Source organism: Aptenodytes patagonicus, chromosome 2 (genome assembly GCF_965638725.1).
Source record: "Aptenodytes patagonicus chromosome 2, bAptPat1.pri.cur, whole genome shotgun sequence".
NCBI classification, from domain to species: domain Eukaryota; kingdom Metazoa; phylum Chordata; class Aves; order Sphenisciformes; family Spheniscidae; genus Aptenodytes; species Aptenodytes patagonicus.
In genome coordinates this window covers 82,698,123-82,724,936 of record NC_134950.1, presented here as the reverse complement: position 1 = coordinate 82,724,936, position 26,814 = coordinate 82,698,123, and positions in this window count along the sequence as shown.

Sequence of the window (26,814 nt, the reverse complement as noted above, 5' to 3'; positions counted from 1 at the left end):
CATATATGTTTGCTATCTTTTCAGAAGCAGGTGCTAGCCATAAAATGAATAATCCCTGCTTTTTTTTCTGAAGTTCTTTCTCCATTTCTTCTTTCAGAGTAGAGAAGGCAGAGGGGTTTTTAAGTTGCTTTTTTGTCTGGATGAGTTTGCATACTGGCATATAGTGAATCGTAAGCTACAATCTGGTTATCATTTAGCTGCAGCACCAAATAAAATGTATACTAATACACTATATCATACATTTTCTAATTGAAATTAGAAATCTAATTACATAGATTGCTTCTGCACTTAGCACATTCATTCATACTAATCGATATATGTAGGATGCATTGGTCACATGGTCTATTATTTGTTTACATCAAATATGGCTTGCAAATAATGTTCTCAATTAAGCTATATTTTTTTTTTTACTATCTACAAGTCCAGTCAGGTGTGTTTGAATTGCAAATGTTACTTTTTAATTTTTCATAATTAACACCATTATTAATATTATTCAGCATTAGTTTGCTTTTATGCCGGTAAGTTAGAACCAAGGATTGAAAAAATGCATCTCTTCAGCTTTAACTATGACATCTGCTGCTATTATAACTTGTAGCTTGGTAAATCTGCCTGCGTGTATTACCATAAGACATAAATGAGTTCTTAGATTTGGGAGCTCATGGACCAAATGTAGTCCCCAGAAGTGCATATATCCCCTTGCTATCCCATCTCCCCATGCTTTGTTTTTTATTCCTTGAAGGTCCCAAACGCTACCTATCATTATCCAATGGATATATTTAGTTCTAGCTTATTCACAGCAGTCAGCAGAGCACTCATAATATTGTAGCATCTCGCTCACCCTGGAGAGGAATGATGGGTTGCCTGGCAGCAATTCTCATCCAAGATGATATCAGGCCTATCCAAGCCTCCTTCTCAAGGTCAATTCTCAATAAATAACAAAGGGTAGAATCAGTCTGAAGAAAAATACTTTCCTGCACTGGATGTAAATCACCACTAATTTAGTTTTGCGTTAAATCATATAAATGTTAACTTAAACATGTAATTAAAATGTATTGAAGAGAACTTTCAGAAGGCAAGCAACTAACAAACTATGCCTATTATGATCAGTTCACTTTTTAATGTGATTTATTAGCTATCAAGGAAGACTGTCTTACAAGTAGAGAAAGCAGTTACTGTCAACAGCAGAAAGCCTCTAACAAGGTGAACACATTAAAACACCAATCTAGCTATTGCTTCCCAGCAAAATATATTTGGAGTAAAATAAAGGCATTTGTAGATTCTAGACTCCCTTAGAATAATTTAGTGAAGCCTTATGGTGAGAAGTAGTAAAAAGACAGAGGAATCTGATATCCTACTCTACTGTGAAATTTTCGGTGAAAGGAAAAAAAAAAGAAACTTAGAAAAGGTATATTCTTCTTTTCATGTTAAAAGACTCTAAGGAAATAACCACTGAATATTTTCTTTTACTAGCAAAGCAGGCTCCATTAAAATGTGATTTGACAGTATATATGAATGCAAGTATATGCCTGGATAACGCTTTATACTCCAAAGTTGGAAATAACTTCACTAGATGTTGCTGTTCTTCCCAAATTTCCATCACTGTGTTCACAGAGCTGATTCTTCTTTCCATCACTGAACCCTAGTTCAAGAGTCAACCAAAGTGCCAGTTGTCCTGGCTGTATCTACACTATATCTTCTAATCAAGTCTGGAATGTCCCCCAGAAGCCAAACTGAAACTTTTTTCTAAGTGCAGTATAGATTTCTGGATGATAACAGTTATGAGCCAAACCAAGATATCAGCTATCAATCTCAATTTACTAGCTGAGAGGTGATGAGGGACAAATAAAATTCCTCTTGACTGTAAGTGATCATATCAGGCTACTGCTTCCCTTCCAGTACAAAATCAAACAGATTATTGACAAAACACAGTATAGGTGAACTCTTTTGAGTTTGTGATGAAAAAGAGTAGGAGTACACATGCCACTAGTTAGAGATGACAGAGACCAATGGAAAGTGTAACCACTTCATTTCAATGCAAAGTCCAATAGGCAGTAATTTTTGGTTTATATGTTAATAGAAAAATCTCTGCTTTCCTGCAGGACATCAATATTATAGCTGCGTGAGAACTTCTTTGTTTTGAGCTACACCTGGAGTTGAACAAGGTTAACCCAGGAAGGTACAGCTAGTTACCCAGAAATAAATACAGATTAGGAGGTTTGTTGGGCCTGAGGCTTAGTTAATGCTCAAAGATATATCCCACAGGGATACAGCAATTGGATAAACACCAGCCCACAAGACATGAAGGGGTAGCCTCAAAAAAAAAGAAAATTTTTCATTAGATCTCATTTTTCTTCCGTGTAATTTCAGTGTCACAGGTGTGAATACATGGCTGGCTTGTACATAATGTCAAAGCTCACTTTTAAATAAAGATGAGACTGAGTGATTATTTCATTTTTTGCCCTTTCAAGAGGAGAAAGACAGCTTGTCATGAAAAATAAAAACAGTTGCTATTCTTGCTTTGACAGTGAAAAAAACATACAATAATTTCTTTTTTTTTTATTTCCTTCAAGCTAACAGTTGCTTACTGTTTAAGTGAGATGAGAGGAAACTCTTACATAAAAAATAAACTATTGATCAAGGCTGGTAGCATAAATTCTTGGGTTTTTACTTTCTATAGCATAACTGTGATTGTATTCTTTTAAAATTCCTTGCCATTATATCCATCAAAACTAAACTGAGTGCATCCTGGGGTGGGGTTTTGGTTTTTTGTTTTGTTTTGTTTTGTTATCAGTAGCCCTTAATCAGAGCAGATTTGTTTCTGATAGAAGTAAGCATCTACACAAATTCAAAACAGTCAGACCACTGTTCCTACTAGTACCATTAGTAATTTCCAGGTTAAGTTTCAGAAAAAGCACGTTTGCCTGTGAAGAGAAATTTGAGGCTCATTTTAGCTGTTTTTTTCAAATTGTATCAGACAGCAGCTTGTTTTTCACCCAATGGCATGTCACGTTTCTGGTATATTGTCCTACAAACAGTTAGTTTTCCAAATTCTTCTAAAAAAGCAGAATCATCCTGATCATACCTGAACATTACACTGTTTATTTAAACATGTGAAAAGAAATGTGAGTTCCTTTATGGTCTCTATAACCTGGGAATCTGTTGGCTTGATTCATGTCTCTGTTGCTCAAGTTTGGTCATTTAGCCTGAGGTAGAATATCAGACAGATGATTCAATAGCTTAGTTGCTAATGATTGTATCCCACAATCTATCATCTTAGGCTACTTTCTGTTCTTTGACATTGACATTATCTGGTTATCACCAGAGCCTCTTTTACTGATATACAAAAATTATACGAAATCAGTATTCATCTTATCTCAGTAACTTGGCTGCTACTGACAGAAACTGAAGGTAAGCTTTTGAAGTAAAATAAGAATTTGAATGCTACTCCAGGAAAAGAACTTAGAATGCTTTGACAGAGCCCTTTTTAACATAATATGTGTTCAGAGAATTCATCCTGCAGGTTAGAAAACACTTTCTAAAACTGGTCAGCTTCTGAGGTTTTAAGTACCTCCAGTACCACAGGTGTTTTCAGCTAGATGCATATATAAACAAACACTAAGGAACTTGCAAATCACAACAGAAGTTTCATGATCTCGTATAGGAGCAAATACAATGTAACATAATAAAAATAGTGGAAAATAAGTTCTCTGATGTTACACTTAAAATTATAAGAGAGAACACAATTTTATGTCACACATTATGAAATGTACATAAAAATATTTCCTTGGCTTATGGAAAACAAGCAAGTTCAATTAATTTGAATTAGAATGCCAAATTATAGAAGGCGGCAGCTGACTAGAAAGGAAGGATTCATTTTCTGTCCTACTCCCAGAGGAGGCTGGTTTTGTTTTGTGTTTTATTTAAATAAAGGAAAAAGAAAGCTGGAAGCTTACCTTTATCTTGAGCAGCAGCAGGAGGTTTTGGAATACAGACAGAATTGTTGAGAATTATGGAAATTATATTAAAAAATATAACATACTTTGAAAGAAAAATAATTTCTCATCCTCCTAACAAAGCCAGAAGTATCTGTTCATAATAAAGTCACATACACATACCTCTTGTTTTTACACATTTAATCAATCTCTCAGGTTATTGTTCTTAAATATGTGAGTGACAACAGTTTACGTTCATACACATAATATATTTCAACAACTGAAGGTTTTGTGGGGTTTTTCTTTTTGTTTTGCAGTTCTCAAACCATTGGGTGTGGGAAATGCAGTAGAGATTTCCTGCCTGAGTTTGCTGCTGATATAGCCAACTCTCTGAATGATTCTCACTTACAATAGAAAGACTAAACCTACACTGTGAAGGGTGATACATTTAGATATTGCAGTACATAGAAGCATCAAATCATAGAATCATTCCAGTTGGAAAAGACCTTTAAGACAATTGAGTCCAACTGTTAGCCTAGCACTGCCAAGTCCACCACTAAACCATGCCCCTAAGCACCACATCTACATGTCTTTTAAATACCTCCAGGGATGGGGACTCAACCACTTCCCTGGGCAGCCTCTTCCAATGTTTGACAACCCTTTCAGTGAAGAAATTTTTCCTAATACCCAATCTAACCCTCCCCTGGCTCAACTTGAGGCCATTTCCTCTCGTCCTATCGCTTGTTATTTGGGAAAAGAGACCGACACCCACCTTGCTACAACCTCCTTTCAGGTAGTTGTAGAGAGCGATAAGGTCTCCCCTCAGCCTCCTCTTCTCCAGGCTAAACAACCCCAGTTCCCTCAGCTGCTCCTCATAAGACTTGTGCACTAGACCCTTCACCAGCTTCGTTGCACTAAGATGTTATCCTTATAAAACTGTTATAAATGTTCCAAGTTATGTCCAAAATACAATAAAGGCAGTACATATGCGTTGATCCTGCTGGTCTGTGACTGTAGAGGAATAAAATCTAATCCATAATTAGATTTGTACAGAGACGGTATTTTCAAACAGTTAATACAAAATTTTAGTCTTTTTTTTTTCCCTACTGTCCTGGTTTCGGCAGGGATAGAGTTAATTTCCTTTCTAGTAGCTGGTACAGTGTTTTGGATTTAGGATGAGAACAAAGTTGATAACGCACCGATGTTTTAGTTGTTGCTAGGTAATGCTTACACTAGCCAAGGACTTTTCAGCTCCCCATGCTCTACCGACTGAGAAGGCTGGAGGTGCACAAGAAGCTGGGAGGGGGCACAGCCAAACTGGCCAAAGGGACATTCCATACCATGTGACGTCATGCTCAGTACATAAACTGGGGAAAGCTGGCCGGGGGGGACGCTGCTCGGGGACTGGCTGGGCATCGGTCGGCGGGTGGTGAGCAATTGTACTGTGCATCACTTGCTTTGTGTATTATTATTATTATTATTATCATATTATTATTATCATTTTATTTCAATTATTAAACTGTTTTTATCTCAACCCACGAGTTTTTCTCACTTGTGCTCTTCCAATTCTCTCCCCCATCCCACCGGGTGGGGGGGAGTGAGCGAGCGGCTGCGTGGTGCTTAGTTGCTGACTGAAATTAAACCACGACAGTCCTTTTTTGGCGCCCAACGTGGGGCTCGAAGGGTTTGAGATAATAACAGATTAACCGGAGTGTATTAAGGAACTTATATCTGTTGGTAGTTGTGGGTCACAATGTTGGTTTCTCTGTTCTCGATTTTAATTTGTATAATCTGCATCGCGCTCTTTTTCCTGCTGTACATGTTAAAGATTGGTGTTGGGTTTTGCAGTTTGCTGTGGTCTGCAGTGAATAGTGATGTCTCGCTTGTGAAGTTTGTTTTTAGAACATTGACCTTGACGTTTCTGTGGTATGTAAACTTCGCAATGAAGCCATTACTGTACCATGGAGACCATTTCGTGGAGACAACTAGCAATTGCAGTAACTTTTCTGAGAGTTTTTTTCGGAGGAAATACAGAATGGCAGTGTCACTACCTTCTTCTATGATGTTTCCTCCTTCATTACAGTAACTTCTCAGTATTTTGAGCATCCTTGGGCAGTTAAGATACTTCTATTAATACTTCTTGGGAATATTGTTTCGGTTTTGTCTAAAGTTGGTAAGCAATTTAAGAATATCATCCAGAGATCTGCCCCAAGGCTGAATAATTATGAGTGGCAGGGTGTGTGGGACAAGATGGGCAAGTACCTAGGCCAATGGGCACCCCCAGTGTTTTGGAACTTCACCCCTGAGCAAGTGCAGAATCCTGAAAAGTTAGTAGAATATTTGGAAAAAGTATGCTGTCACCCTGGCAACTCCAGAGAGATGCAACTCATTGCAACGTGCTGGGGCCTGGCCCATGCCTACCGAGCCCTGTTCAACACCATTCAGTACCCTCAAAGGGAAGAGAAGGTCTCTGGCTCTGACAGTAAAACGACACGCACTGCGGCCACTCAGACCCGGGCAACAGGCCCTGCGGCCACTCAAACCCGGGCAACACACACTACGGCCACTCCAACCCCGGCGACAGGCTCTGCGGCCACTCAGACCCCGGCGACAGGCCCTGCGGCCACTCCGACCCTGGCGACAGGCCCTGCAGCCACTCCAACCCCGGTGACATGCACTGCGGCCACTCCAACCCCGGTGACATGCACTGCGGCCACTCCAACCCCGGCGACAGGCCCTGCGGCCACTCAGACTCCGGTGACACGCACTTGCACTGCGGCCACTCCAACCCCGGCGACATGCACTGCGGCCACTCCAACCCCGGCGACATGTACCACAGCCACTCCAACCCCGGCAACAGGCCCTGCGGCCACTCAGACTCCGGTGACATGCACTTGCACTGCAGCCACTCCAACCCCAGCAACAGGCCCTGTGGCTGAACCAAAGAACCAGCCTGTGCCGGTATCAGTCGCCCCTGTACACAAGAAGAAATTTTGGAAGCGGAAGTCGGCTCGTTTAGTAAGGGAGGAAGAAGCTGCTTCTAAAAGGGAACCGGAGGAAGAAGTATACGAGACAGATGACCCTAGAGAAGGACCATCACAAGAATGGGAGGAGGAAAGCCGGCCGCTGATCAGGGAGGAGGAAGAGGAAGAACTCATAAACGAGGCAGTGACCACCCGATCTCTATCCCTGAGCGAGCTGCGAGATATACGAAAAGATTTCAGCCGCTGTCCAGGTGAGCATATTGTCACCTGGCTGCTCCGATGCTGGGATAATGGGGCCAGTAGCCTGGAATTAGAGGGTAGGGAAGCCAAGCAGCTGGGATCCCTTTCTAGGGAAGGGGGCATTGACAAAGTAATTGGAAAAGGGACACGTATCCTCAGCCTTTGGAGGCGACTCCTGTCAAGTGTGAAGGAAAGGTATCCCTTCAAGGAAGATGTCATATGTCGCCCAAGCAAGTGGGCCACCATGGAGAAGGGTATCCAGTTTCTGAGAGAATTAGCTGTGCTGGAGGTGATTTATGATGACCTGAACAATGAACAACTATCCAAAGATCCAGACAAAGTCAAGTGCACACGACCCATGTGGCGGAAGTTTATAAGGAGCTCACCATCGTCATATGCCAATTCATTGGCAGTGATAACCTGGAAAGATGGAGAGGAACAAACAGTGGATGAATTGGCTAGTCAACTCCGGCAATACGAGGAAAGTCTTTCTTCCTCCATCATCTCGGCTGTGGAGAAACTGTCCCGGGAGATCCAGCAACTCAGAGAGGATAGGTCCTACTCCTCACCTATACGGACCAGTATCTCGGCTATTAGAAGTAAGCGTTCTTTTGCTCAAGAGAGAGAATATAAAGGGTACACACCACGGGGCACCCTATGGTTTTACCTGCGTGACCACGGAGAGGACATGAGGAAGTGGGATGGGAAACCTACTGCAGCCCTAGGGGCACGGGTACGCGAATTGCAAGGGAAAACAATCACAGAAAGAGGTTCTTCCAGGAAAATTGCTGCTCCAGTTTCCAGCGGGCAGTTCCCCAGAGAGAGTAGAAGGGCTGATCTTACTCTTGATCTTAATGAAGAAACTTCTGACTCCTACGTACAAGAAATGAGAAACGAGTACTGTGATGAGGATTAGAGGGGCCCTGCCTCCAGCCAGGGGGAGGAAAGGGACAACCGGGTTTACTGGACTGTGTGGATTCGGTGGCCTGGCACATCAGACCCACCGAAGTATAAGGCTCTGGTAGACACCGGTGCACAGTGTACCCTAATGCCATCAAGATATATAGGGACAGAACCCATCTATATTTCTGGGGTGACGAGGGGATCCCAACAGCTATCTGTATTGGAAGACGAAGTGAGTCTAACTGGGAATGGGTGGCAGAAGCACCCCATTGTGACTGGCCCAGATGCTCCGTGCATCCTTGGCATAGACTACCTCAGGAGAGGGTATTTCAAGGACCCAAAAGGGTACCGGTGGGCTTTTGGTATAGCTGCCTTGGAGACGGAAGAAATTAAACAGCTGTCCACCTTGCCTGGTCTCTCGGAGGACCCTTCTGTTGTGGGGTTGCTGAAGGTCGAAGACCAACAAGTGCCAATCGCTACCACCACAGTGCACCGGTGGCAATATCGCACCAACCGAGACTCCCTGATTCCCATTCATGAGCTGATTCGTTGACTGGAGAGCCAAGGAGTGATCAGCAAGACCCGCTCACCCTTTAACAGTCCCATATGGCCAGTGCAAAAGTCTAATGGAGAGTGGAGACTAACAGGAGACTATCGTGGCCTAAATGAAGTCACGCCACCGCTGAGTGCTGCTGTGTCGGACATGCTAGAACTTCAATACGAATTGGAATCAAAGGCAGCCAAGTGGTATGCCACAGTTGATATTGCTAATGCGTTTTTCTCAATCCCTTTGGCAGCGGAGTGCAGGCCACAATTTGCTTTCACTTGGAGGGGTGTTCAGTACACCTGGAACCGACTGCCCCAGGGGTGGAAACACAGCCCCACCATTTGCCATGGACTAATCCAGACTGCACTAGAACAGGGTGGAGCTCCAGAACACCTGCAATACATTGATGATATCATTGTGTGGGGCAACACAGCAGGAGAAGTTTTTGAAAAAGGGAAGGAAATAGTCCAAACCCTGCTGAAGGCCGGTTTTGCCATAAAACAAAGTAAGGTCAAGGGACCTGCACAGGAGATCCAATTTTTAGGAATAAAATGGCAAGATGGACATCGTTAGATCCCAATGGATGTGATCAACAAAATAACAGCCATGTCTCCACCAACTAGCAAAAAGGAAACACAAGCTTTCTTAGGCGTCGTGGGTTTTTGGAGAATGCACATTCCAAATTACAGTCTGATTGTAAACCCTCTCTATCAAGTGACCCGAAAGAAGAACGATTTCAAATGGGGCCCTGAGCAACGACAAGCTTTTGAACAAATTAAACGGGAGATAGTTCATGCAGTAGCCCTGGGGCCAGTCCGGGCAGGGCAAGATGTAAAAAATGTGCTCTACACCGCAGCCGGGGAGAATGGCCCTACCTGGAGCCTCTGGCAGAAAGCACCAGGGGAGACTCGAGGTCGACCCCTAGGGTTTTGGAGTCGGGGATACAGAGGATCCGAGGCCCGCTATACTCCAACTGAAAAAGAGATATTAGCAGCATATGAAGGGGTTCGAGCTGCTTCAGAAGTGATCGGCACTGAACCACAGCTCCTCCTGGCACCCCGACTGCCGGTGCTGGGCTGGATGTTCAAAGGGAGGGTCCCCTGTACACATCATGCAACTGATGCTACGTGGAGTAAGTGGGTCGCACTGATCACACAACGGGCTCGAATAGGAAACCCCAGTCGCCCAGGAATCCTGGAAGTGATCATGGATTGGCCAGAGGGCAAAGATTTTGGAATATTGCCAGAGGAGGAGGTAACGCGTGCTGAGGAGGCCCCAATGTATAATGAACTACCAGAAAATGAGAAGCAATATGCCCTGTTCACTGATGGGTCCTGTCATCTTGTGGGAAAGCATTGGAGGTGGAAAGCTGCTGTATGGAGTCCTATGCGACAAGTTGTAGAAACGGCTGAAGGAGAAGGTGAATCGAGCCAATTTGCAGAAGTAAAGGCCATCCAGCTGGCTTTAGACATTGCTGACCGAGAAAAGTGGCCAGTGCTCTATCTCTATACTGACTCATGGATGGTGGCAAATGCCCTGTGGGGGTGGTTGCAGCCATGGAAGCAGAGCAACTGGCAGCGCAGAGGCAAACCCATCTGGGCTGCCGCATTGTGGCAAGATATTGCTGCCCGGGTGGAGAACCTGGTTGTAAAAGTCCGTCACATAGATGCTCACGTACCCAAGAGTCGGGCCACTGAAGAACATCAAAACAACCAGCAGGTGGATCAGGCTGCTAAGATTGAAGTGGCTCAGGTGGATCTGGACTGGCGACATAAGGGTGAATTATTTATAGCTCAGTGGGCCCATGACACCTCAGGTCACCAAGGAAGAGATGAAACATACAGATGGGCTCGTGATCGAGGGGTGGACTTGACCATGGACACTATAGCCCAGGTTATCCATGAATGCGAAACATGTGCTGCAATCAAGCAAGCCAAGCGGTTAAAGCCTTTTTGGTATGGAGGACGATGGTTGAAATATGGGGAGGCCTGGCAGATCGATTATATCACACTCCCACAAACCCGCCAAGGCAAGCGCCACGTGCTTACAATGGTGGAGGCAACCACCGGATGGCTGGAAACACATCCCGTGCCCCATGCCACTGCCCAGAACACTCTCCTGGGCCTTGAAAAGCAAGTCCTATGGCGACATGGCACCCCAGAAAGAATTGAGTCAGACAATGGGACTCATTTCCGAAACAACCTCATAGACACCTGGGCCAAAGAGCACGGCATTGAGTGGGTGTATCACATCCCCTATCATGCATCAGCTTCTGGGAAAATTGAACGATACAATGGACTGTTAAAGACTACACTGAGAGCAATGGGTGGTGGGACGTTCAAACATTGGGATACGCATTTAGCAAAGGCCACCTGGTTAGTCAACACGAGGGGATCTGCCAATCGAGCTGGCCCTGCCCAGTCAGAACTTTTACGTACTGTAGATGGGAATAAAGTCCCTGTAGTGCACATAAAAAATATGCTGGGGAAGACAGTCTGGGTTATTCCTGCCTCGGGCAGAGGCAGACCCATCCGTGGGATTGCTTTTGCTCAAGGACCTGGGTGCACTTGGTGGGTGATGCGGAAGGATGGGGAAGTCCGATGTGTGCCTCAAGGGGATTTGATTTTGGGTGAGAATAGCCCATGATCTGAATTATGTGATGTTAAGTACTAATTATAGTTATAATAGTTATACTAATAATACACAGATATACTAATCATACTAATAATATTATATGCCATACTAATGTTATTATAATAAGAATCACCCAGATTAATGAAGAATAACTTCAGTGAAACCAAGCAAAGCACAGTGATGATGGTACCAGAACTGACTTCAACATGAAACAATCCAACACCACATACCATCTCCATTTTTCCTGCCCTGAAAGATTATTATGACAGATGGAGCCTGAAGTCATGGACTAAATGAACTCACCGAACATTTTAGAGGGATGGCCCACAGATGAAGGGAATGATATCTGTGTATGTGTGTATATATATATATATAAAAGGGGGTGGTGATTAATGAAAATGTACTGGAAAATGTGAGACTTGAGCATGACGCAGATGGTATAGAATAAGGGGTGGATATTGTCCTGGTTTCGGCAGGGATAGAGTTAATTTCCTTTCTTGTAGCTGGTACAGTGTTTTGGATTTAGGATGAGAACAAAGTTGATAACGCACCGATGTTTTAGTTGTTGCTAGGTAATGCTTACACTAGCCAAGGACTTTTCAGCTCCCCATGCTCTACCGACTGAGAAGGCTGGAGGTGCACAAGAAGCTGGGAGGGGGCACAGCCAAACTGGCCCAAGGGACATTCCATACCATGTGACGTCATGCTCAGTACATAAACTGGGGAAAGCTGGCCGGGGGGGGCCGCAGCTCGGGGACTGGCTGGGCATCGGTCGGCGGGTGGTGAGCAATTGTACTGTGCATCACTTGTTTTGTGTATTAGTATTAGTATTATTATCATATTATTATCATCATTTTATTTCAATTATTAAACTGTTTTTATCTCAACCCACGAGTTTTTCTCACTTGTGCTCTTCCAATTCTCTCCCCCATCCCACCGGGTGGGGGGGAGTGAGTGAGCGGCTGCGTGGTGCTTAGTTGCTGACTGAAATTAAACCACGACACCTACCTACTTGGCAGCAGATCGAGGGTGATTTAAAGTAATCCAGTCCAAGCAGAACAGACCAGATGCTGTGTAGACTGATGCAGAACTGTTACAACTATGGATGGATATTTAGAAATTGCTTTTAAACCAAGCAAAATTATTTAGAAAAATCATATTTCAGACACAGAATTATTTGACCTGTTACTGCTCTGACTTAAAAGGAAGCTCAGACAAGAATAGCAAATGAAATCTTCCTTTATTGTGAATATCTCAAAGTAGATATACATTAAATGGTAACAGTAAAAGTTTTACTTTCCCTTTTTTCTGAGAATTTCTTCACTCAGGTTATATTTTGCTCCAGGAAAAGCTCCCTCAGTCTATTTACAGAGTTAGTACAACTTAGGGTACAAAAATCCTTATTTGTATGAAACAAGCACACCAAAGATTAGAGAAATATATATGTCCAATAAACCTGTGTACTGCCATAAAGAAGGAATACTTTCTCCCCCCTCCTCCATAATGTCCTTTCCTATTTACAGCACCTGTAACAACAACAAAAAGGCATATCACATGGGACAGTAAGAGAGCACTTTGCTTTCCCTTCCTATTTTGTGTGGTCATAGTAGTGAAGTTTTGGTCTGGTCTTACAAAAGCAAAATAAGGGTGGGAGATCTGAGCTGCCAAATATTTGATATTAATAAAGTAGGGTGTTATTTTATTAGCCTTGAAGTATTTTGCCAGGGCCATTTCAGATAAAATCATAGAATCATAGAATAGTTTGGGTTGGAATGGACCTCTAAAGGTCACCTAGTCCAACCCCCTGCCATGGGCAGGGACATCTTCAACTAGATCAGGTTGCTCAGAGCCCTGTTCAACCTGACCTCGAATGTTTCCAGGGATGGGGCATCCACCATCTCTCTGGGCAACCTGGTCCAGTGGTTCACCACCCTCAGCGTAAAAAATTTCTTCCTTATATCCAGTCTAAATCTACCCCCCTTTAATTTAAAGCCATTCCCCCTTGTCCTGTTGCAACAGAACCTGCTAAAAAGTTTGCCACCATCTTTTTTATAAGCCCCCTTCAAGTACTGATAGGCTGCAAGAAGGTCTTCCCAAAGCCTTCTCTTCTCTAGGCTGAACAACCCCAACTCTCTCAGCCTTTCTTCATAGGAGAGGTGTTCCATCCCCCTGATCATTTTCGTGGCCCTTCTCTGGACCCCCTCCAACAGGTCCGTGTCTTTCTTATGCTGAGAACTCCAGAGCTGGACGCAGGACTCCAGGTGGGGTCTCACCAGAGCAGAGCTGGACACAGTACTCCAGGTGGGGTCTCCCCAGAGCAGAGTAGAGGGGCAGAATCACCTCCCTCGACCTGCTGGCTACGCTTCTTTGGATGCAGCCCAGGATACAACTGGCCTTCTGGGCTGCAAGCGCATATTGCTGGCTCATGTCCAGCTTTTCATCCACCAGTACCCCCAAGTCCTTCTCGGCAGGGCTGCTCTCAATCCCTTCATCCCCCCGCCTGGATTGATACCGGGGGTTGCCCCGACCCAGGTGTAGGACCTTGCACTTGGCCTTGTTGAACCTCATGAGGTTCACACAGGCCCACTTCTTGAGCTTGTCCAGGTCCCTCTGGATGGCATCCCATCCCTCTGGCATGTCGACCGCACCACTCAGCTTGGTGTTGTCTGCAAACTTGCTGAGGGTGCACTAGATCCCACTCTCTGTGTCATTGATCAACATATTAAACAATACTGGCCCCAGTACGGACCCCTGCGGGATGCCACTCGCGACTGTTCTCCATCTGGACATTGAGCCGTTGACCACTACCTTCTGGATGCGACCATCTAACCAATGCCTCACCCACCAGACAGTCCACCCATCAAATCCATACCTCTCCAGTTTAGAGAGAAGGATGTTGTGGGGGACCTTGTCAAAGGCCTTACAGAGGTCCAGATTGATGACATCTGTAGCCCTTCCCGTGTCCACTGATGTAGTCACTCCATCATAGAAGGCCACTAGGTTAGTCAGGCAGGACTTGCCCTTGGTGAAACCATGCTGGCTGTCTCGAATCACCTCCCTGTCCTCCATGTGCCTTAGCATAGCTTCCAGGAGGATCTGTTCCATGATCTTCCCAGGCATAGACGTGAGACTGACTGGCCTGTAGTTCCCCGGGTCTTCCTTTTTTCCCTTTTTAAAAATGGGAGTTATATTTCCCCTTTTCCAGTCAGTGGGAATGTCACCGGACTGCCACGACTTCTCAAATACGATGGATAGTGGCTTAGCAACTTCATCCACCAGTTCCTTCAGGACCCGTGGATGGATCTCATCGGGTCCCATGGACGTGTGCACCTTCAGGTGCCTTAGATGGTCTCAAACCTGATCTTCTCCCACAGCGGGCGGCTTTTCATTCTCCCAGTCCCTGCCTTTGCCTTCTGCAGCTTGGGTGGTGAGGCTTGAGCACTTGCTGGTGAAGACCGAGGCAAAAAAGTCACTGAGTACCTCCACCTTCTCCATATCCCAGGTAACCAGGTCTCCCGTTTCCTTCTGGAGAGGGCCCACATTTTCCCTTGTCTTCCTTTTATCCCTGACGTACCTATAGAATCTTTTCTTGTTGCCCTTGACATCCCTGGCCAGATTTAGTTCTATCAGGGCTTTAGCTTTCCTAACCTGATCCCTGGCTGCTCGGACAGTTTCTCCGTGTTCCTCCCAGGCTACCTGTCCTTGCTTCCACCCTCTGTAGGCTTCCTTTTTGTGTTGGAGTTTGTCCAGGAGCTCCTTGTTCATCCATGCAGGCCTCCTGGCGTTTTTGCCTGACTTCCTCTTTGTTGGGATGCATCGCTCCTGAGCTTGGAGGAGGTGATCCTTGAATATTACCCAGCTTGCTTGGGCCCCTCTTTCCCGCCAGGGCTTTGTCCCATGGCACTCTACCAAGCAGATCCCTGAAGAGGCCAAAGTCCGCTCTCCTGAAGTCCAGGGGAGTGAGCTTGCTGTGCGCCCTCCTCGGTGCCCTAAGGATCTTGAACTCCACCATTTTGTGGTCGCTGCAACCCAGGCTGCCCTTGAGCTTCACATTCCCCACCAGCCCCTCCTTGTTGGTGAGAACAAGGTCCAGCGTAGCACCTCTCCTCATTGGCTCCTCTACCACTTGGAGAAGGAAGTTATCATCGACACATTCCAGGCACCTCTTGGATTGCTTATGCCCTGCCGTGTTGTCCCTCCAACAGATGTTGGGGTGGTTGAAGTCCCCAATGAGGACCAGGGCTTGTGAGCGTGAGGCTGCTCCTATCTGTCTATAGAGGGCCTCATCCGCTCGGTATTCCTGGTCAGGTGGCCTGTAGCAGACCCCCACCGTAATGTCACCTGTCCCTGACCTCCCTTTAATTCTGACCCATAAGCTCTTGCTTGGCTCCTCATCCACCCCCAGGCAGAGTTCCATGCACTCCAGCTGGTCACTGACATAGAGGGTGACACCCCCTCCTCGTCTCCCCTGCCTGTCCTTCCTAAAGAGCCTGTATCCCTCCATCCCAACACTCCAATCATAGGAGCCATCCTACCACGTCTCCGTGATGCCAATAAGGTCGTAGCCCTGCAGGCGTGCGCATGTCTCCAACTCCTCTTGTTTATTCCCCATGCTACGTGCGTTTGCATAGAGGCATTTAAGTTGGGCCCCTGATGAAGCTGTCTTACTGGCTGGAGTTCCTTTGTGCTGCTCTTCAGGCGCTCTCCTGCTGACCTGTGTTCCTTCTCCAGGCTCTGGGCATCTATTGCTGGCCCTGGCATCAAACTGGTAGGAGTGGGAGGGACTGAGGTTCCCCTCCCCCGGCATCTCTAGTTTAAAGCCCTCTTCACCAGCTTGGCAAGCCTATGACTGAAGATGCTCTTCCCCTTCTCTGACAGATGGACCCCATCAGCCCCCAGTAGACCAGGTTTCTCAAAGCGAGTCCCATGGTCTAAGTAGCCAAACCCCTGGCTGTGGCACCAGTCCCGTAACCATTTATTGACTTGCCAGATTCGACTGGCCCTTTCAAACTCCTTCCCTTTGACCGGCAGGATTGATGAAAAAACTACCTGCGCTCCCGAGTCCCTTACCGCCGCTCCCAGGGCTCTGTAGTCCTTCTTGATAGTCCTCAGACTGCTCCTGGCTGTGTCACTGGTGCCCACGTGAAACAGCAGCAGCGGATAATAGTCAGTGGACTGTACGAGGTTTGGTAGCCTCTTGGTGACATCCCTGATGCGAGCCCCTGCTAAGCAGCACACCTCTCTAGAGAGTGCGTCCAGTCGGCAAATGGGTGCTTCCGTACCTCTCAGCAGAGAGTTGCCTACTACTATCATCCATCGCCTTTTCTTTGTGGCTCTGGTTGTTATATGGGGGGGCAGATCGGGCTGCATTACTCAGCTCCAGCGTTTCTCCTGGTGTGACAGGACTTTCCTCTTCGGCCTGCAGAGGCAGTTCTGCAAGGGCACCTCAGGCTTCGGGGGAAGTCTTTTCCTCCTGCTGGTCCTTGCCTTTGCAACCATCCATTCCTCTGCATTATTGGCCCCACGCTCCCTTCTGCCATTCTTACATGTAAGAAAACATGCCTAAACACAGTTTCTGCTGTGGTCTAACAGGGCTTAGTATTTTTGTATTCACATCCAAAAATCTTATTTCTAGGGTATTCTTCCAGCTCAATTGCTTTTTAAAAATTGGCTCTGTTATCCTGTATAACAAAACCAATTCCTTGTTTTATGGAAATATCTCTTCTTAGATTAACTAAACAGAAACTATTCCTCTGCTGCAGAAGAGTTCTTAAGGTTAGCAGGAGTCTGTTAATTATTGTTCCTTTTCCAATTTCATCTTCTCTGAAAGGTTTTTGAATAGATAGGGCTTTCTCATTTACAGCCCTTAATTTTATATGAAAATATGTTGTAATTTTGCTTTGGAGCTGATACTTATTGAAAGAAGGTTTTTTTTCTGGAAAATTGTTTAACAAAGTTTGAAATATTGTGACTATATTATGCATAGAGACTTCATAGATTGTTTGAGTTTACTGTCAAGCCTTCTAATACCATACTAATATCATAAGAAAGCTTTATTTTGCCTGGAGCTCCTGGTGGATTTATAGAACACAGCATGAAATCTAGTTTTTCTTTCATTTCTTCTCAGTTCAATCCTTCTGGGGTTTTTTGTTTTTGTTTTTGTTTTTTTATTTAGCATTTGCAAATGTCTGTGCCTCAGTTCTTTCTCAGTTTTCTCACTGTGATGGTTGAAGTTATAAATGTGTACGTCAGGACTTACTTTAAAGTATAACAACAGGATGACCACCTAAAACTTTTATCAGTGTTGTGGTCTAACCCCAGTAGGCAGCTAAGCCCCACACAGCCAATCAAAATCCAAAACACAGCACCGTACAAGGTACTATGAAGAAAATTAACTACCTCCCAACCAGATGCAGTACAAGCTGGGTTTGATGTTCTTATAACATTGAAGCAAAGCTGTCAGAGAAGTTAGTTAGTGCACCTGCTCTAGAGGTACAGAGTGTTGCACAAAAGATATTGGGACAGGTTCAAATGCACAAAGATTTATTAGTGCAGCCTGTAGCTGATGGCAAACAGCTGTTCTAATTATGAAAGTTGCTTTGGGGCATAAAAAAAAGACGAGAGAAAGAGGAAAAGAGAAAGAGAGAGAAAGGAAAGGGAAAACTCTTCCCAGTGGCCAGTCGTGAAATGAAGCAACAGGGATCCCCAGACAAACATCCTTCCCTGTGTGTCTTCTCTGATGCAGCAGGTGATTCCCCCTGTAATACTTTTCCTATAGTGACTATACAGTTTCCATCAGGACCTGCTCAACCTCCCAGCTGGTTGTTCCTGCTTATGAAACTGTCAGAGCTGACTAGATCAGGGACAGGTACTGCACACTGCTTGGCTGTTAACATCTCTGGATGCATACTATTGTCCCCACTAATATAACCAAGGGGTAGCTTGGGATGGCAGGGAGAACAAGGGAAAAGAAAAGTCATTCTTACACTGATGGCAACTGCTTCCCATGAGAAGCCGCAGTAGCAACACTACTTGAGTTTGTGGGAGCAAGGCCATGGGAATAACACCACCAAAAAAACAGCATGAGAAAAATATGGGGAAAATACTGTCACAGAAGCGACGGAAAATGCTGTCACAGCAGCTTGGGTGAAGAGGTACAGAGCTGGCAGGTTGTAGAGTGGGAAAAGTGAAGGCTCTTAGCAATACAAAAGGCTAAGGCGCCAAAGGAACTGTGAAACAACAGGCTGGTACGACCTGAAGAATGAAACACGCTTTCTTAGGTGGAGGGGAGGGTGAGGACAGAAAGGAGAGGTGAGATCCCATGCTGATCTGTAGTGCAAAATGATGGCACTTTTTTTGTTTTGTTTTGGTTTTTTCCCTGCCTAGTAGAAAGATGTGGAATTGTTTGGAAGTACTGTATGCTTTAAACAGAAATGAATAAAATTCTGAATGCCTACCTAATTTGTACAAACCAATTGATTGAAAGGCTGGGGGTCCTTTTGTGGAACAAAGTTTGACTTACTCATTTTGAAATGTGGAGCCATTTTTTATAGAGAGTTTGACATTGAATTGCATCTGCCTAGAGTGCTGCAGGCAATTATGTTTCAATCAGCTAATATTATCTTTCTTCTTTGAGGACAGTATCTTCCATAATCTATCAAGCATAAGATGAAACAATGTATTATAGAAATCTACGTAGCCAAAAAGAGAAAATAAAGCATAAACTATATGAACTAATGACACCTGGAAGAAATACAGTTTATATTTACTATTTATATTTAATTTTATATACTAAATATTGTATTTTGATAAATCAAAATTCAGTTTTCTCATTGCAACACACCTAATACATTTTCTGTTGAAAAATCATAGCAATATTTTTTTTCTGTCACATTTACTGTTAAGATTAATCTTTTAAAATATTATGAATAACATTTTTGTTTAGAAAACATGTTCTAAGCTTTATAAAGAGTGTCACACAGACATCAAGAGATTTTATGGAATCAGGAATTCGTAGTTCATTTCTATCTCTTGATAAATAAACTATTATTTTCTCTTGTTGGTGCCAATGTGCTTTATTTACAGAGAAATCATGTTATTTGCTTTTATTTAAGGTGTCAGACTGCAAGATCCTTAACCTGACTTGCAGCTCTTCTGCAGGTATATGCATAGCATTCTCTGATCCAGGTCACTGTCCCTGAGTCACAAAAGGTGGAATTTTACATGACTAAGTAAGAGAAGATTGCTTACATCACAATATTGTGCCTCTTTGAGATACATTGTCCGTATACCTGACATAGGGAAATCTTTGATTTTATATTGTGTCATGGTTTAACCTCAGCCAGCAACTGAGCACCACACAGCCGCTTGCTCACTCTCCCCCCCCGGTGGGATGGGGAAGAGAATCGGAAGACTAAAAGTGAGAAAACTCGTGGGTTGAGATAAAAACAGTTTAATAATTAAAATAAAATAAAATAAGAATAAGAATAAGAAGAATATACAAAGCAAATGATGCACGATGCAATTACTCACCACCCACTGACTGATGCCCAGCCAGTCCCCGAGCAGCAGCCCCCCCCAGCCAGCTTTCCCCAGTTTATGTACTGAGCATGACGTCACACAGTATGGAATGTCCCTTGGGCCAGTTTGGGTCAGCTGTCCTGGCTGTGCCCCCTCCCAGCTTCTTGTGCACCTCCAGCCTTCTCAGTCGGTAGAGCATGGGGAGCTGACAAGTCCTTGGCTAGTGTAAGCACTGCTTAGCAACAACTAAAACATGGGTGTGTTATCAACATTGTTCTCATCCTAAATCCAAAACCCAGCACTGTACCAGCTACTAGGAAAAAAAAGATAGTCTAAAATCTTTGCCTTCTGGCCAATCCATGATCACTTCCAAGATTCCTGGGCGACTGGGGTTTCCTATTCAAGTCCATTGTGTGATCAGTGCGACCCACTCACTCCGCAATGCATCAGTTGCATGATGTGTACAGGGGACCCTCCCTCTGAACATCCAGCCCAGCACCGGCAGTCGGGGTGCCAGGAGGAGCTGTGCTTCAGTGCCGATCACTTCTGAAGCAGCTCGAACCCCTTCATATGCTGCTAATATCTCTTTTTCAGTTGGAGTACAGCAGGCCTCGGATCCTCTGTATCCCCGACTCCAAAACCCTAGGGGTCGACCTCGAGTCTCCCCTGGTGCTTTCTGCCAGAGGCTCCAGGTAGGGCCATTCTCCCCGGCTGCGGTGTAGAGCACATTTTTTACATCTTGCCCTGCCCGGACTGGCCCCAGGGCTACTGCATGAACTATCTCCCGTTTAATTTGTTCAAAAGCTTGTCGTTGCTCAGGGCCCCATTTGAAATCGTTCTTCTTTCGGGTCACTTGATAGAGAGGGTTTACAATCAGACTGTAATTTGGAATGTGCATTCTCCAAAAACCCACGACGCCTAAGAAAGCTTGTGTTTCCTTTTTGCTAGTTGGTGGAGACATGGCTGTTATTTTGTTGATCACATCCATTGGGATCTAACGATGTCCATCTTGCCATTTTATTCCTAAAAATTGGATCTCCTGTGCAGGTCCCTTGACCTTACTTTGTTTTATGGCAAAACCGGCCTTCAGCAGGGTTTGGACTATTTCCTTCCCTTTTTCAAAAACTTCTCCTGCTGTGTTGCCCCACACGATGATATCATCAATGTATTGCAGGTGTTCCAGAACCTCACCCTATTCCAGTGCAGTCTGGATCAGTCCATGGCAAATGGTGGGGCTGTGTTTCCACCCCTGGGGCAGTCGGTTCCAGGTGTACTGAACACCCCTCCAAGTGAAAGCAAATTGTGGCCTGCACTCCGCTGCCAAAGGGATTGAGAAAAACGCATTAGCAATATCAGCTGTGGCATACCACTTGGTTGCCTTTGATTCCAATTCGTATTGAAGTTCTAGCATGTCCGACACAGCAGCACTCAGCGGTGGCGTGACTTCATTTAGGCCACGATAGTCTCCTGTTAGTCTCCACTCTCCATTAGACTTTTGCACTGGCCATATGGGACTGTTAAAGGGTGAGCAAGTCTTGCTGATCACTCCTTGGCTCTCCAGTCGACGAATCAGCTTATGGATGGGAATCAGGGAGTCTCGGTTGGTGCGATATTGCTGCCAGTGCATTATTGTGGCAGCGATCGGCACCTGTTGTTCTTCAACCTTCACCAATCCCACAACAGAAGGGTCCTCCAAGAGACCAGGCAAGGTGGACAGCTGTTTAATTTCTTCCGTCTCCAAGGCAGCTATACCAAAAGCCCACCGGTACCCTTTTGGGTCCTTGAAATACCCTCTCCTGAGGTAGTCTATGCCAAGGATGCACGGAGCCTCTGGGCCAGTCACAATGGGGTGCTTCTGCTGCCCATTCCCAGTTAGGCTCACTTCAGCCTCCAGTAGAGTTAGCTGTTGGGCTCCACCTGTCACCCCAGAAATACAGATGGGTTCTGCCCCTCTATAGCTTGATGGCATTAGGGTACACTGCGCACCGGTGTCCACTAGAGCCTTATTCTCCTGTGGGTCCGATGTGCCAGGCCATCAAATCCACACAGTCCAGGAAACCCGGTTGTCCCTTTCCTCCACCTGGCTGGAGGCAGGGCCCCTCTAGTCCTGGTCATAGCATCCATTACTCACTTCTTGTAAATGCAAATCAAAAGCCCCTTTATTAAGATGGGAAGTAAAATCAGCCCTTCGACTTTGTCTGGGGAACTGCCCGCTGGAAACTGGAGCAGCAATTTTCCTGGAAAAAAACCCTTTTGTGATTGTTTTTCCTTGCAACTCACGTACCCGTGCCTCTAGGGTTGAGGTAGATTTTTCCATCCCACTTCCTCATGTCCTCTCTGTGGTCACGCAGGTAAAACCACAGGGTGCCCCGTGGTGTGTACCCTCTATATCCTCTCTCTTGAGCAGAGGGACGCTTACTCCTAATGGCTGAGATACTGGTCCATACAGGTGGGGAGTAGGACATATCCTCTTCGAGTTGCTGGACCTTCCGGGACAGTTTCTCCACAGTTGAGATGAGGGAGGAAGAGAGACTTTCTTCATATTACCAGAGTTGGCCAGCCAATTCATCCACCATTTGTCCCGCTCCGTCTTTCCAAGTCATTACTGCCAGTGAATTGGCATATGACAATGGTGCGCTCCGTACAAACTTCCGCCACATGGGTTGTGTGCCCTTGACTTCATCTGGATCTTTGGATAACTGCTCGTTGTGCAGGTCACCATAAATCACCTCCAGCATGGCTAATTCCCTCAGGTACTGGATACCCCTCTCCATGGGGGTCCACTTACCTGGGTGACGTATAACATCTTCCTTGCAGGGATACCTTTCCTTCACACCTGACAGGAGTCGCCTCCAGAGGCTGAGGACTTTTGCCCCTTTTCCAATTGTTTTGTCAATGCCCCCTTCCCTGGAAAGGGATCCCAGCTGCTTGGCTTCCCTACCCTCTAATTCCAGGCTACTGGCCCCATTATCCCAGCATCGGAGCAGCCAGGTGACAATATGCTCACCCGGACAACGACTGAAATCTTTTCACATATCTCGCAGCTCACTCAGGGATAGAGATCGGGTGGTTACCGCCTCGTTTATGAGTTCTTCCTCTTCTTCCTCCCTTGGCGGCGGCCGGCTCTCCTCCTCCTGTTCTTGTGATGGCCCTTCTTCAGGGTAGTCTGCCTCGTACACTTCTTCCTCTGGCTCCCTTTTAGAAGTTTCTTCCTGCCTTACTTAACAAGCCAATTTCCACTTCCAAGATTTCTTCTTGTGTACAGGGGCAACTGATACTGGCACAGGCTGGTTCTTTGGTTCAGCTGCAGTGCCTGGCACCGGGGTTGGTGTAGCCGCAGTGCATGTCTCAGGGGTTAGAGTGGCCGCAGGGCCTGTTTTGTCGTCAGATCCAAAGACCTCTTCCCCTTGAAGGTACTGAATGGTGTTGAACAGGGCTCGGTAGGCATGGGCCAGGCCCCAGCACGTTGCAATGATCTGCATCTCTCTGGAGTTGCCAGGGTGACAGCATACTTTTTCCAAATACTTTACTAGTTTTTCAGGATTCTGTATTTGTTCAAGGGTGAAGTACCAAAACACTGGGGGTGCCAGCTGTCCTAGGTACTTGCCCATCTTGTCCCACACACCCTGCCACTCATAACTATCCAGCCTTGGGGCAGATCTCTGGATGATATTCTTAAATTGCTTATTAACCTTAGACAAAACTGAAACAATATTCCCAAGAGATACCAATAGAAGTATCTTAACTACCCAAGGATGTTCAAAATACTGAAAAGTTACTGTAATGAAGGAGGAAACATCATAGAGGAAGGTAGTGATGCTGCCATTCTGTATTTCCTCCATAAAAAACCTTTTGGAGGAAGAACTATAATTGCTAACTGTCTCCACGAGGTAGTACCCGAAGTACAGTAATGGCTTCAGTACAAAGCTCAAGGCCAGTGTTTTAATGACAAACCTACCAGGCAAAACATCACTAATCACTGCAGACCACAGCAAACTGCAAAAACCAACACTAATCTTTAACACGTACGGCAAAAAAAAGACCATGATGCAGATCAGATAAACTAATATCGAGAAAAGATGAATAAATATTGTGACCCACAACTGTTAACAGATATAAATTCCTTAATGTGCTCTGGTTAATCTGTTGTTATCTCGAACCCTTCATGCCCCACGTTAGGCGGCAAAAAGGACTGTTGTGGTTTAACCTCAGCCAGCAACTGAGCACCACACAGCCGCTCGCTCACTCCCGGTGGGATGGGGGAGAGAATTGGAAGAGTAAAAGTGAGAAAACTCATGGGTTGAGATAAAAACAGTTTAATAATTGAAATGAAATGAAATAATAATAATAATAATAATAATGTAATAATAATAATAAAAGAATATACAAAGCAAGTGATGCACAATGCAATTGCTCACCAGCCAATGACCGATGCCCAGCCAGTCCCCGAGCAGTGGCCCCCCCGGCCAACTCCCCCCAGTTTATATACTGAGCATGACGTCACATGGTATGGAATGTCCCTTGGGCCAGTTGGGGTCAGCTGTCCTGGCTGTGCCCCCTCCCACCTTCTTGTGCACCTCCAGCCTGCTCAGTCGGTAGAGCATGGGGAGCTGAACAGTCCTTGGCTAGTGTAAGCACTGCTTAGCAACAACTAAAACATCAGTGTGTTACCAACATTATTCTCCTCCGAAATCCAAAACCCAGCACTGTACCAGCTACTAGGAAGGAAATTAACTCTATCCCAGCCGAAACCAGGACATATTGTTAGCCAAAAATATCACCAAACACTAGAGATTATACTGTTCTTTTTTCTTTTGAATAGCAGCTGTGATAACACTCAGAATGTTGTCACAGTGTGAATTGGAAAAGGTATATAAGTAAGGTTCCTTTAAAATATGAGAGGTCAAAGTTCAAATAAGAAGTTACACTGAGTATGGATTTTTTGAGGCATGTACCTTCATAAGGGAAGAGGAAAAAGAGTTGGACTGTGGTAAGTGTTTTTAGTTTCAGCAATCAGTGCTTGGGGACACTACTGCTATGCTTATACTGGTTTTCCAGTGATTTAACTCCTAGCTCTAACAGGTGATGCCCTCTCCCATGTCCTTCATAATGATTATAAAAAGTGCTTGCTACCTTGTCCTCTGTGATCCCGCACTAAGCAGAAGCAGTCTGGATATGAGAAGGACAGAGACATTCCTTTTACAACTGTTTTATGCAGTAAATAAGAATGACAATCGTCAGCTGCCACATATAGCAAAGCTTGTCATGGTAGAGATTACAGATGCATACCACTATTCGTACAATCACAGGGTAGTTCAGGCTTGGAAGGGATCTCAGGAGGTCATCCAGTCTGACCTCTTACTCAAAGCAGGGTCAACTGTGAGGTCAGGCCAAGTTGCTCAGAGATTTATCCAGTCAGGTCTTAAAAACCTCCTGGAGACTGCACAAGCTCTCTGGGCAACCGCTTTGAGTGCTTACCTGTCATCATGGCGATGGAACAAGTTTCTCCCCCTTTCAGATATGAAAATAAATTGAAAATAAAGCCATGAGTTTATGCCAAGAACACTGACTTGGTCTACATTTTTCTTCTTAGCCATGACAAAATACATTATTTTTTCCAAGACCAAACTCTACTTTTTAGATCATTTCATTTTTTCATATGTTCCTGTTTCCTTAAAGTTTAAAAAAAAAAATCTGTAAAAATTAATTTCACCATATTCTTGGTTCCATTATTGCACAAAAGCAGTTCTTGAATTATACCTGTTATCTGGGATTTAATGTCTAAGTTCTCATGCTTGGGGGCTTGCTTTGTTTGTCTCATGCTCTATGTATTTCTGTTGTTAGATGCCATAGGATTTCTGCATACCACAGCACTGAGAAGTGTACCCAGTCTTCTTATTTTTCATTTTAAAAAGTCAACAGTTTGTTATGGCTTTCTAATTTTCAGAAAGTGGACAATGACAGAGAACCACAGCTACCCCATTTGAATTTCATGTCATGTGTTATGTCTTTCTAGCTGTATTCTTAGCTGTACTCACAAATACTCATCTGATAATGGTTTTTGACTACTAGAATAATGCAGCTAGAAAAAAATCACTACTGTCTTTTAAAAATGTGTATTTTAATCGTCATTTGCAGCATGTTTTAAAGGTAATACAGGCTTGCAGCTGTATCGTCTGAAGGTATCATAAACTTTCATGGATAAACCACAGGAAATAGTCCTTTTGACTTCTGTCATTTAAGGAAACAATGACAAAAGTGAGATTTTTATCTAAAAAGTTCATCTGTCTGTATTTCCTTTTTTCCAAGTAACTCTGCAGTATTTGTTACATCAGGTGATACATTTAATACCTAATTAACATTAATAAAAAGTACTTCATTGTACTGCAGATTTAGAAAGGTTATTTAGGCTAGACATTACATGATACAACTGGAGTAATCCCTGGTTATCACCTTTAGATGGATACAAGGAGTCAGTGATATAGCATAGATTTAATATCCTATTACCGCTAATTAGGTTTGCTTCACTTGCTTCACTTTCTTTTGCATCCTTGTCCTATAACTTGTCTTGTCCTTGATATATGTTAGTGTCTAGAGACAAAATATGGTCATTGCCAGATATACTCCTGCTTTCATCAGGTGAAAGTTCTTTAAATGTTTTATAGCTCATTCTTCGCCTCCTCTGCTGTACAGACTGCTGTATTAAAATGATACAGTAATGGTGATATCTGTTTAGGTACAGCATGTAATACATCAACTTAGTAACTCCTTTGCCATCAAATAATGCTTATCTAGGACCATAAAGATAGAGGTTTTATTTTCCTCTGCAAGTCTGTGACCTCTCTACCAATTATCCCAGGTTCAAGATCATCCAGGCAGCAAGAGAAACAGCATGAGACAATGGCTCAGTGCTAAAGAGAAGCCTAAACATTTCCCAAAAAAACAATGGGCTTCATCTTTACCAGGCAGGAGGTCAGTATCATCAGCAAAGGATGAATGGTTACCTACTGTGGGATAACCAGGGTTTCAGAAGCATCTAAAGCTTTTCTGCTGC